Source organism: Natator depressus, chromosome 3 (genome assembly GCF_965152275.1).
Source record: "Natator depressus isolate rNatDep1 chromosome 3, rNatDep2.hap1, whole genome shotgun sequence".
Classification (NCBI taxonomy): domain Eukaryota; kingdom Metazoa; phylum Chordata; order Testudines; family Cheloniidae; genus Natator; species Natator depressus.
In genome coordinates, this window is record NC_134236.1 from 195,426,534 (window position 1) to 195,440,092 (window position 13,559).

Genomic DNA, 13,559 nt, shown 5'->3' on the forward strand with positions numbered 1-13,559 from the left:
TTTCTAGCTTCCATCTATGGTGTATCAGGATGAGAGACAAAGTAGGATTTATAGAGGAACAAAGACAGGATACTAGAGAGTTTAGTTTACTGCATTATGGGGTGTCTACATGGTGATGCTCAAACATGGACAAACCTTCTACTGTTCTCTAGTACTTACCCTCCCTTCAGCTTTATTCACATTGGGGCTGGACTTCACTAAGTCCAAGTGAACCTGCTCATTAAATCCCTGTCCCAAGGGAGAAAAGAATAGGAGGAGTAGAAATACTGAGAAAAGCAAAGGTTTCATGGCAAAGCTTTACTGAGAACCTACATTAGAAAGAAAACAAACCAGAACTCCCACCCAAAGAATAAACAACCAGGTCTCCCCAGAACACAGTTAGCACAACAAACTCTGTTGCTATAGATTTCCTGGTTCATCAGCTCACCCTCCCTCTTTGGGAAATACCCCCTTATTATAGAAGGGGTAGGGGGAGAGGTAATTAATTTATACACGTCCTGTCTACTCAGGTGTTATCTATTACCTAATCAGAGCTGCCAAGTAGCATTCATTAGGAGAAGGCGAGCTCTCTCATTTGGAATGAACTATAATGCATATTTAAAGATTCTCTCCTGCTGTTGGAGGATTTTGCTGTGTGTTTCAATGAGACATTTAAAGGGACACTGTCAGGAGGTTTATACCAAACAAAGACTTTGACCTTGTAAACATTTTTGACATATGCTTAACTCTACACACCTGAGTAGTTAATGGGGACTGTTCACATCCATACAGTTAAGCAGGTTGGGGGGCAAAATTAGAAAAAAATCAATTAAGTTTTTATAAAACCTACTATAAACATCAGTGTTTTCAATAACATTTTTAAACCAGCTGTCAGTGAAAGCTGAGATTTACATCTTTCCCTTACTGTGTTTGTAGCCCAGACATGGCAGCATTATGCTAGTGGATGAGAAAGGGAATCAGACTTGAAATACAAGTGAATCTTATCTCATTGTATAAACTGATTGAAGCACAAAAAGCAACTAGCATGAATAGTGACGTGTAAATTAGACGTTTAAAATTCTTTATGCTGTAATACTCTTAGCATGTCATTGGTAACACACACAAGGCAATTAGAGTTGTTAACTTGATAGTGTCAATTTAAAAGGTCAATCATAATTTTTAAAAAGATCTTTCAAATTGTCACCGCTGATGTTCAGCTAACTGCACATCTCTTTATTCTCATGACAGGACTCCAGGGTGGTGGCAAAACCAATGTTTGATTTGGTTTTCTTTACAGCAGGGCCTGGTTCTTCGAAGGTAAAGCTGATGGCCCTGCTTTTGCAATGAGTTCTGTGTGGGTGGATCCCTGCACTTGTGCACAGCTCCATGCAGGATCAGGGCCTAACTCATTTAGGCCCTTAGTCTGAAAATTGCACCACCTGCCCACAGCTTCATTGACTTCAGTGGGGCTCCATTGGGGGCACAGGGGCTGCCTGCATGGAGCTCAGGGCAGGATCAGGTCCTAAGCAGTTGTACTTTAGCTCAGGGGTGGTTATATTTCATTGGCAGGCGAAGTGATCCCTGCTTATAGCAATTTGTAAGTTGTTTGAAATTAAAGGCACTTATAATGATCGTAACACTTATTAGAAGTAACCTATGAAACATTCATGGTGGTGCAGTAGTGCCCTGGCCAGATTACCTGCGAGGATCAAACCCAGGACATCTGGATCTAAATATATAAGCCTCTAGGTCCAGATCCACTGAAATCAATAGATGTTAGGAGTCTTAATATATTTGTGGTTCTGGGCTGTAGCGCCTATGATGAAAGGCAAGGACCATTTTCTTGAGCACAGTAGAAGACACATCAACATTTAAGTCAGTAGAGGGGACAAAGAGATACACAATATTACACGTGTGAAACATTATTAAGGCTTCTACTTTATACTCTCTGAAGCCTGCAGTCTCTAGTGAGTAATTAGATCAGTCACTCTTTCAAGGTGTCGGTACTTAGCCACTAGAGTGTGACTGGACCACACACAGTTGAGCAAGTTGACATTCCATTCGGCAGAAGGCAACAGCACAAATACACATTGGGGAGGACAAAGACAAACTGAACTAAACTGAGGGACAGTGGCCTGATCCTAAGCCCACTGAAATAAATGGGAAAACTCCCATTGCCTTGAAAGGGCTTTGGATCAGGGCCCAAAACCTGAAATCCTAGTTTGGGGAAAATTATTTTTAAAAAAAGAGTTTGCCCAAGTGTGGACGTCAGGCACTGGTTGACTGGGAGTTTTGCATGAATAATGACTGAGTGAAGTGTGGGCAAGGATTTCAGGAATTGTAGGAGACAGGATAGGTGTGCAAATACAGCTCCTTGTTCTTCACTCCCCTCCTCTGTATAAAACAGCAGGCAGCCTATTAAGGAGCATAGATGGCAATTGACCAGTCACACCACCAATCCTTGATTCTGTATGGCTGAAGATTTAGACAAAGCAAATAGCTCGCTAACAGCCCAAAGGCTGAGTTATGTTCTCATAAATTGTTCATCGGACATTTACAAATAACAAGCGAACGTGTAAAAGTAAAAAGTCTGTCTGTTGATAACCCACAAACTGAAAAGGAGGCGACATTCCCTGGATACATTTCAGAGTAGCAGCCGTGTTAGTCTGTATTCACAAAAAGAAAAGGAGGACTTGTGGCACCTTAGAGACTAACCAATTTATTTGAGCATAAGCTTTCGTGAGCTACAGCTCACTTCATCGGATTTCCCTGAAGAAAACGAACTGCTCTAGTCCTGAGGGAAGACTTCCAGCCAGGATCAGGAGGGTGTTGGCAGCTGTTGGAACATTTGATACAACTGCTGACAGGTGTAATTTAGTTCCTCCACCCAGGACACAAAGGAGGTGGTAATGATTCTCTAAGTCGGGGGTGGCCAACCTGTGGCTCCGGAGCCACGTGCGGCTCTTCAGAGGTTAATATGTGGCTCTTTGTATAGGCACCGACTCTGGGACTGGAGCTACGGGTGCCAACTTTCCAATGTACCGGGGGGTGCTCACTGCTCAACCCTTGGCTCTGCCACAGGCCCTGCCCCCACTCCACCCCTTCCCGCCCCATCCCCTGAGCCTGCTGTGCCCTCGCTCCTCCCGCTCCGAGCCTCCTGCATGCCACCAAACAGCTGAGTGGGAGGTGCAGGGAGGGAGGGGGAGTGGCTGCTGGTGGGCGGGCAGGAGGTGCTGGGAGTGGGTGGGGGGGCGGGAGCTGAGGGGGAGCTGCTGATGTGTTACTGTGGCTCTTTGGCAATGTACACTGGTAAATTCTGGCTCCTTCTTGGGCTCAGGTTGGCCACCCCTGCGCTAAGTGGAGAGACAACTAGGGATCTAGGATAGAGAAAGGATTAGAGAAAACCTTAGGGACAGCCAAGGTCAAGGCTGAAGTTCATATTGTGCCAACAAATCCAGCCCCCCCCCCCCCACTTCCCCCTGTCCCAACCCTGGAAGGGGATTGTTTGGATGCTAAGACCCTGATCCTGCAAAGACTTAGGCATGTACTTAACTGTACACCCTGTGAATACCCCTACAGAACTAGAGCTACTCCCAGGCTTTATAGTTAAGCATGTGTGTAAGTCTCAGTCACGGTTGTGTGCTCTGCTGACGATGAGGTATGGACTTAACCCATTCATAACTGAGTCTAATCAGAAAAGCTAAAGTTTAATTTCTTTCGGGGATAAGGAATTCACCCACCATGGCTCAGCTTCCCCATTTTAAGATGTTAGGACTCGGCTTTTCTAGTATGTATATTGCACTAGTTTCCCCATTGTGCTGGGCTCTGTCCACACATACAACAACAAAAAAACAGTCCCTGTCCCAAAGACAAGAGACAGCAGGTGGCTGCATCAGCGGGGTGAGGGGAGGTACAAGGTAACATTGAGATTATAGCAGTGATTAAAAGTACACTAGCTCTCTAATCATTATCAAGGCTTTTATAGGCGTCACAACGGAGGTGAGTTTTATGAGGAGATTTGAAGGAGGATAGTGTAGTGACCTTGCAGATTTTTACAGGGTGCTCCTCCCATTCAAAAGGAGTGGCCTGGCAGAAAGCACAAAGGAGCTTGTGGGAATATTGGGCTGATGGTTGACAAAGGTATCACTGGTGGAATGAAAGTGGGAGTCAATGACTGAATAGAATATAGGGGGTGATAGGCAGGGTGGGGATCCAACATGAAGGGCTTTTAAAATAACGAAAAATAATGTGTTTCATGCTGCGGAGAATGGGGAGCCAATGGAGGGATACAAAGATTTGGGGGAGTGACAAGCTTGAAACAACAAGCCAAGGAGATAGTCTTTTCAGCAGCGTTTAAAATAGACTGGGGGGGGGGGGGGGAAGGGGGGCTAATGGCATTTGCAAAGCCAGAAAGAAGGAGGTTGCAATCGGCCAGGCTATTCCTGCTTTATAGATAAATATATTTCACAATCTGTCATTCCTCTTCTATCTTCATTTTTCTGGTTGCTGTCAGTGGATGCATATGTCTGGCTCTTTCAGTTAAAACTTCCATCAGAATCTGGAATTTTTCTGTCTGTGAGGTTTCTCCATCCATAATCATGTGTGTGATCTTTGCACTCTCGAAAATATGAATTGTCCCATCTCTGGCGCTTCTGTACTACATGTGTGCCCTTGAAGAGGTAACTGCTGGTTTTGTGGAGAATAGCTTGTATGGGTGCACAGACCCAAAATAAAATTTTAAAATTGATATTTTAAATGGGTTTCATCTTGATGAGCTTTAAAGCAACCGTTTCATATCAAGATTTAGATTTCATAAGCTGTGTGACCTATAGCCTCGTTAAAAAAATAGGAAGTTCACTGCAATTGGTTTGTTTGCAGAAAGAATAAGAACATTTCTCAGTTTCTAGCTTAGTAAATGAGAAAGCGTCGACGATGACATTTATCATAAGTCTGAGTTTATTTTCATTTTGCTGATGAATAAATGTTTGAGCAACAGGTTTTTTGGTTGGTTGGGCTGAACCTTTTCCCATTAGTTATTTTTAGAAGGGTTTTATTTGAATTTTCCATAACCTCGAGACAATGTCTTTTAGAGAGACGAGGTGGAGGAGGTAATATCTTTTATTGGACCAACTTCTATTGGGGGGAGAGAGACGAGCTTCTGAGCTTGTCTCTCTCGTCAACAGAAGTTGGTTCAATAAAAGATATTACCTCCTCCGCCTTGTCTCTAATATCCTGGGACCAACACGGCTACAACAACACTGCATATGTCTTTTTAGGACATTTGACCCAGATAAGACCATGTCTGCTTTCTCATGAGTGGTCTTCTATGTGTGGATTTTTGATATTTTGGGGGAGTCAAAGACCAATAGTCTCTGTGATATGAAAAATACTGAATATTTTTTACATTGCTGACTTAAACATGGTTCTTCCAAGTTGACACTTGCTAATGCAGCCGATGAAGTGAGCTGCAGCTCACGAAAGCTTAGGCTCAAATAAATTGGTTAGTCTCTAAGGTGCCACAAGTACTCCTTTTGTTTTTGCGAATACAGACGAACACGGCTGCTACTCTGAAACCAGCTAATGATAACTTAATTCAAAGTTGATTGGACTGAGTTACATGGTTCCAAGGTAGGCCTTGCGGCAGATTTGTCCAAAGATCTTGGAGGGAGGTATTGCAAGGCAGAATGAGCAAAACTGTTTTCATTGAAAAAAATTCAACCTGCTCTAAGCGAGAGCTAAAAGAAACACTTTGGGCCAATGTCTATGCAGTTGTAAATGGGGACAGCCCAAAAGAGCTATGCTCATTTACTCCAACACACAGTTTGGCTTTCAATTTTTTGTTGATTATTTTGTGGGTATAGTAGTTACTCTCTTATACACATATGCAAAATTATTCCCTCTTGGGAGACCTCTGTATTTACTGCCCTGAGTTAAGCATCCACTGCAACTCCCATTTCTTTGCTTCATTGGTTAGCTGGAATGGTTTTAGGTTTGCAAAATTCAGCGATCTTAGATATAATGAAATATAAAAGATTTCTCAAGAGATATTGTGTAACTCTTTAATGCATGGATAATTGACTTGACAAACCTTGGTCACCTTGGCCCAGGACTTAAGGCCTAAATACCGTTGAGGATCTGGGCCCTACTCCATTCTTCTGAATTGTTCCTAGTAATATAGTCATTAGGCTATGTATAGAGTAGTTTTAACATACTAAAGGAATGAGTCTCCAGTTTCCATGTACATGGCATAGCTTTATCCACTTTTTATTATTTAATATCTTTTGTAATGCCACTAAATAAAGCCTGGCCACATTTTACAGTCTTCAGATTCCAGAATGAATTAGTGCTTTAGTTTTTCCTGCCAGATAAATACATAAAGTAAACAAGCATGATGTTTTTTGGAACAGAAATCTACAGTGAAGCTGTTTTCTTGGGGCTTTCTGATAATTTCAAGCAATTGTTTGTCAATAGTCTATTGTTTATTTTCCCAGAGCTGGAAGACCAGGGCACTCATTACCTGTGAGAGGAAGTCATAGAATTGTGGCAAGGCAGAGTCTTGCTTAAAGATTAGCTATGGTAATCTCCTGAAATTTGTCATATTTACATGCTGAATCATTTTTAATGGCAAGTAAGAAGCTTAACACTTTCTTGTATGTTTTCTCTATAAAAAAATGAGACAGAATGCACGTTCTTGAGAGGACAGTAAATTGTATAACAGCAATAACCAAAGGAGGACTTGTGGCACCTTAGAGACTAACCAATTTATTTGAGCATAAGCTTTTGTGAGCTACAGCTCACTTCATCAGATGCATACTGTGGAAAGTGTAGAAGATCTTTTTATACACACAAAGCATGAAAAAATACCTCCTCCCACCCCACTCTCCTGCTGGTGATAGCTTATCTAAAGTGATCACTCTCCTTACAATGTGTATGATAATCAAGTTGGGCCATTTCCAGCACAAATCCAGGTTTTCTCACCCCAACCCCCCCCCCCCCCCGCAACAAACACACAAACCCACTCTCCTGCTGGTAATAGCTTATCTAAAGTGACCACTCTCCTTACAATGTGTATGATAATCAAGGTGGGCCATTTCCAGCACAAATCCAGGCTTAACAAGAACGTCTGGGGGGGGGGGGCGGGGGTAGGAAAAAACAAGGGGAAATAGGTTACCTTGCATAATGACTTAGCCACTCCCAGTCTCTATTCAAGCCTAAGTTAATTGTATCCAATTTGCAAATGAATTCCAATTCAACAGTTTCTCGCTGGAGTCTGGATTTGAAGTTTTTTTGTTGTAATATAGCAACTTTCATGTCTGTAATCGCGTGACCAGAGAGATTGAAGTGTTCTCCGACTGGTTTATGAATGTTATAATTCTTGACATCTGATTTGTGTCCATTTATTCTTTTACATAGAGACTGTCCAGTTTGACCAATGTACATGGCAGAGGGGCATTGCTGGCACATGATGGCATATATCACATTGGTGGATGTGCAGGTGAACGAGCCTCTGATAGTGTGGCTGATGTTATTAGGCCCTGTGATGGTGTCCCCTGAATAGATATGTGGGCACAGTTGGCAACAGGCTTTGTTGCAAGGATAGGTTCCTGGGTTAGTGGTTCTGTTGTGTGGTATGTGGTTGCTGGTGAGTATTTGCTTCAGGTTGGGGGGCTGTCTGTAGGCAAGGACTGGCCTGTCTCCCAAGATTTGTGAGAGTGTTGGGTCATCCTTCAGGATAGGTTGTAGATCCTTAATAATGCGTTGGAGGGGTTTTAGCTGGGGGCTGAAGGTGACGGCTAGTGGCGTTCTGTTATTTTCTTTGTTAGGCCTGTCCTGTATTAGGTGACTTCTGGGAACTCTTCTGGCTCTATCAATCTGTTTCTTCACTTCCGCAGGTGGGTACTGTAGTTGTAAGAATGCTTGATAGAGATCTTGTAGGTGTTTGTCTCTGTCTGAGGGGTTGGAGCAAATGCGGTTGTATCGCAGAGCTTGGCTGTAGACGATGGATCATGTGGTATGGTCAGGGTGAAAGCTGGAGGCATGTAGGTAGGAATAGCAGTCAGTAGGTTTCCGGTATAGGGTGGTGTTTATGTGACCATCGTTTATTAGCACTGTAGTGTCCAGGAAGTGGATTTCTTGTGTGGACTGGACCAGGCTGAGGTTGATGGCGGGATGGAAATTGTTGAAATCATGGTGGAATTCCTCAAGGGCTTCTTTTCCATGGGTCCAGATGATGAAGATGTCATCAATATAACGCAAGTAGAGTAGGGGCGTTAGGGGACGAGAGCTGAGGAGGCGTTGTTCTAAGTCAGCCATAAAAATGATGGCATACTGTGGGGCCATGCGAGTACCCATAGCAGTGCCGCTGATCTGAAGGTATACATTGTCCCCAAATGTAAAATAGTTATGGGTAAGGACAAAGTCACAAAGTTCAGCCACCAGGTTAGCCGTGACATTATCGGGGATAGTGTTCTTGACGGCTTGTAGTCCATCTTTGTGTGGAATGTTGGTGTAGAGGGCTTCTACATCCATAGTGGCCAGGATGGTGTTATCACGAAGATCACCGATGGATTGTAGTTTCCTCAGGAAGTCAGTGGTGTCTCGAAGGTAGCTGGGAGTGCTGGTAGCGTAGGGCCTGAGGAGGGAGTCTACATAGCCAGACAATCCTGCTGTCAGGGTGCCAATGCCTGAGATGATGGGGCGTCCAGGATTTCCAGGTTTATGAATCTTGGGTAGTAGATAGAATATCCCAGGTCGGGGTTCCAGGGGTGTGTCTGCGCAGATTTGATCTTGTGCTTTTTCAGGGAGTTTCTTGAGCAAATGCTGTAGTTTCTTTTGGTAACTCTCAGTGGGATCAGAGGGTAATGGCTTGTAGAAAGTGGTGTTGGAGAGCTGCCGAGCAGCATCTTGTTCATATTCCGACCTATTCATGATGACAACAGCACCTCCTTTGTCAGCCTTTTTGATTATGATGTCAGAGTTGTTTCTGAGGCTGTGGATGGCATTGTGTTCCTCACGGCTGAGGTTATGGGGCAAGTGATGCTGCTATTCCACAATTTCAGCCCGTGCACGTCGGCGGAAGCACTCTATGTAGAAGTCCAGTCTGTTGTTTCGACCTTCAGGAGGAGTCCACCTAGAATCCTTTTTTTTGTAGTGTTGGTAGGGAGGTCTCTGTGGATTAGTATGTTGTTCAGAGGTATGTTGGAAATATTCCTTGAGTCGGAGACGTCGAAAATAGGATTCTAGGTCACTGCAGAACTGTATCATGTTCGTGGGGGTGGAGGGGCAGAAGGAGAGGCCCCGAGATAGGACAGCTGCTTCTGCTGAGCTAAGAGTATAGTTGGATAGGTTAACAATATTGCTGGGTGGGTTGAGGGAACCATTGCTGTGGCCCCTTGTGGCATGTAGTAGTTTAGAAAGTTTAGCGTCCTTTTTCTTTTGTAGAGAAGCAAAGTGTGTGTTGTAAATGGCTTGTCTAGTTTTAGTAAAGTCCAGCCACGAGGAATTTTGTGTGGAAGGTTGGTTTTTTATGAGAGTATCCAGTTTTGAGAGCTCATTCTTAATCTTTCCCTGTTTGCTGTAGAGGATGTTGATCAGGTGGTTCCGCAGTTTCTTTGAGAGCGTGTGGCACAAGCTGTCAGCATAGTCTGTGTGGTATGTAGATTGTAATGGATTTTTTACCTTCAGTCCTTTTGGTACGATGTCCATCTGTTTGGATTTGGAAAGGAAGATGATGTCTGTCTGTATCTGTACAAGTTTTTTCATGCAGTTGATAGATTTCCACTCCATACGGCTAAATGCAGTGCCTTGCATAATGACAGGTTTCAGAGTAGCAGCCGTGTTAGTCTGTATTCGCAAAAAGAAAAGGAGTACTTGTGGCACCTTAGAGACTAACCAATTTATTTGAGCATAAGCTTTCATGAGCTACAGCTCACTTCATCGGATGCATACTGTGGAAAGTGTAGAAGATCTTTTTTTACACACAAACCCACTCTCCTGCTGGTAATAGCTTATTTAAAGTGACCACTCTCCTTACAATGTGTATGATAATCAAGGTGGCAGGAGAATGGGTTTGTGTGTTTGTTGGAGGGGGAGGGGTGGGGGGAGAAAACCTGGATTTGTGCTGGAAATGGCCCAACTTGATTATCATACACATTGTAAGGTGAGTGATCACTTTAGACAAGCTATTACCAGCAGGAGAGTGGGGTGGGAGGAGGTATTTTTTCATGCTTTGTGTGTATAAAAAGATCTTCTACACTTTCCACAGTATGCATCCGATGAAGTGAGCTGTAGCTCACGAAAGCTCATGCTCAAATAAATTGGTTAGTCTCTAAGGTGCCACAAGTACTCCTTTTCTTTTTGCGAATACAGACTAACACGGCTGTTACTCTGAAACCTAGCAATAACCAAGTAGCTTTGTTAGCAAACCACATAAATATACAGTGCCAGTGTACAAGGACCTGGCTCCAAAGTAGAGCTGAAACTGGTATGCAGTGGGTTATTTAAAGTCCGCGTTCCTCGCTAGGAGAATATCTGTTTCTTTTCAGCTCTGATCGGTTGGCAAGGTTAGTCTGAAATGAAGACTGTTGAATGCAAGCAAAAAAATTGTTGACAGAGCACCTACAACAGCGGTTCTTGATGTGGCAAAGTTCCAGGCATTGTGAAATGGATGAGCTGCACATGATTAGCAACACAGTCTTAGAATAGTATCCTGATTTGTCAGTAGTAGTAGGATATTTTTAAAGGGGGATTTTTCTTCTATCTTTCTCGATGAGGGGTAGGCATTTTTCCAGCATCAAGAAAGCTGGGTAAAGTGGGTCCAAAAGTATGAGAACTACAGACTGTGTGGAAACCTATGTTATTTGGAAATCTCTTCAGCACAGATATTCATTAAAGTAGAGTTGGTTGCTAATAATACCAACTGTGATGAGCTAGATCAGAGGTTGGCAACCTGCGGCATGTGTGCCAAAGGCGGCACGCGAGCTGATTTTTAGTGGCACTCTCCTGCCAGCCCGGGTCCCGGCTGCTGGACCTGCTCAGCCCGCTGCCAGCCTGGATGGACGGAACCCTGGGGCAGCAGCGGGCTGAGCAGGGCCGGCGGCCGGGACCAACCAGCAGGATCTTATTAAAGGGAAAAAGGCAAAATACCACATTTATTGTGAATACAGAAAGAATCATAGTAAGCAGTTAGTTATAGCTATAACATTTCATTCAATCTCATATTTATTCACACATTCATTCATACAAACACACACACACAGGTTCTGCAAGCTTGTTATCATAGTTACCAGCCTTAGAGTTGCTCATGCCAAGCCACTGGCCAGGTGGCCTGGACACGAGGAGGAAGCAGGGCCTTGTCAGATGCTCATCTGATGCTCCTGGAAGTTGGTTTGCAGAATCAGACCCCAAAGTTCTCACTTTCTAGAGTCCATTTTTATAGGAATTTCTTCCTATGCCAGTCTATGGGAATTGCTTCATCATGCTGTTGCTGAATCAATCAGCAGATGGCACATTCCTGACGGCTCCGTGCTGCCAGATGTTATCTTGTTCTTTGGTTCTCCCATTCTTGAGGCTGTTGGGTGGATTCCGGTCTGCCCTCCGGGGGTCCTCTGGTTATTTCCATTTGATGCCTTCTTCAGCCGATGGACACTGGATTCTTAGGCTGGCACCTCCCTGTTCATTCAGTTATTATCCACACCGAGCATCCACATACATCCTCTATCTCTATTTTAATCACAATTGTTAATACAACAAAAGGGCGGGGAGTCTCTGGGTGCTGTTTCTGTTGTTACAGAGTATTGCTTTGAGTCTCTCTCTGTGTGAATTGCTTTGAGAACAGACTCTGTCTTAGAATGTACTAACACAATTAGCAGCTTGCAAGTTTCACACATAGAGGGAGAGAAACAGTACCAAAAACCAAGAGACCTCTTAATTAGTAATACCCTGGAATTTAAACTATGGGGAATCAAACTCATTTGTGATTTTAATACAGAACTTCTTTAATATGATCCAACACAGATATCCATTAAAGTAGAGTTGGTTGCTAATAATACCAACTGTGATGAGCTAGATCAGAGGTCGGCAACCTGCGGCACGTGTGCCAAAGGCGGCACGCGAGCTGATTTTTAGTGGCACTCTCCTGCCAGCCCGGGTCCCGGCTGCCAGCCCTGCTCATCCCGCTGCCGGCCTGGATGGACAGAACCCTGGGCCAGCAGCCGGCTGAGCGGGGCCAGCTTTACAAAAAGAGGAGCCTAGCCCATTGAAAGAGAATGATATTCTTCACATAGCAACCTCCCCTACAGCTTCTCTATACATAACATCACTCATAGCTATGTTACAGCTTTCCCCTCCTGTACCCCACACTAGGCCATAAAATCCTACACGGTCAGCAAGGAATTGTCACTATTACTAAAGGAAGATGGGCCACTACAGACACGTAGGGATGTTTGGATGGAAGGTGCTAGCTAAGTGCAATGTATTGTCTGTAGGAGACAAACTCCAGTTGATACCTTTATTTTTGCTATGTGATTTTTTTCTTCTCTCTAAATGTAATTATGAAGCCGGTGCCTTCACTAACATTTAAAGCAGAGTAAAATGCATAGGAATTGTTGTTCCTTGCACTGTTCTACGCATCCATGATGTTTTGTGATGGAGAAACATAGTGTTTCCATCAGGCAGGCAAAGACCCTTGCAGGCCCGTTTAAGAGCGACCTTTTATTTCATGGACCCTTCAGCAACAGAGCAGTGTCCCTAATACAAGAGCCCTGATACCAAAGCACAGCATTCTAATTCTGCATGTCGCTTCTACAGTCTAGCACAAGGTGTCACTGTTGGAAACTAGTTGCTTTACTTTAGAACAGCGTGGATCTCTCAGACCCGGCTTAGTGTTTTTCCAATGCCTCTCAATGCCAGCTCCGTGTCAGGAGGGAAAACTCCTTTCTGTCATGTCACTTGTTTTCATTTTATGAAGGGACATGCGAATGCCCACATTTGCTCATTTTCAGTGGCTATCTTAGAAACTCTAGGCCCAATTCACCTCTGCGCTACTTGTTTTTATGCTGGTGTGACTTTGACCTCAGAGGACACAATGGAGAAGTCAGGTGATGACTCAGTCCCTATTGGGAAATGATTAGCAGTTGTTTCTGCAATTTCTATGTGTGGTTTGTATTCCTTCCCTTGAACGTTTTGGTTAGTATGGTGTGACGCTAAATCTCGTTAGCTCTTTCCGTCTGAATAGGTGGGATGCTGTGTGAAAGTACCGATGACTGAATTCCAAAGCTAGAGAACAGTCCTGTTTACCTACCTCCCAAGTGGTTGTCAGGATGAATTGGCTGATGGCTGGCTGCAAAATGCTCTGAAGAGGATCTGCAAAAAGAAAAGGAGTACTTGTGGCACCTTAGAGACTAACAAATTTATTTGAGCATAAGCTTTCGTGAGCTACAGCATGCAGTAGAAGAGGATCTGTGATGTAGGACAGCTAAGCCGGGGTGCTATTATTATTACAAACCAGGCCAGGGTCTTAGGACCAGACTGTGCACCTGGGAGCTCCCCAGCACTCCCCAACTCATCGTTTTTTAGGAGTA

The 13,559-nt window shown here is 43.9% G+C and overlaps 1 protein-coding gene across 1 annotated transcript in view; it reads right to left on the minus strand.

Moving 5' to 3' along the window:
* Positions 1-13,332, minus strand: part of LOC141985463 (uncharacterized) — a 29,688-nt gene extending 16,356 nt beyond the window's left edge. The window contains exon 1 of the mRNA XM_074949604.1: positions 13,280-13,332. The gene's annotated coding sequence lies outside the window, so the exon portion shown is untranslated. The remainder of the gene's footprint in view (positions 1-13,279) is intronic.
* Between the last annotated feature and the right edge of the window lie 227 nt (positions 13,333-13,559).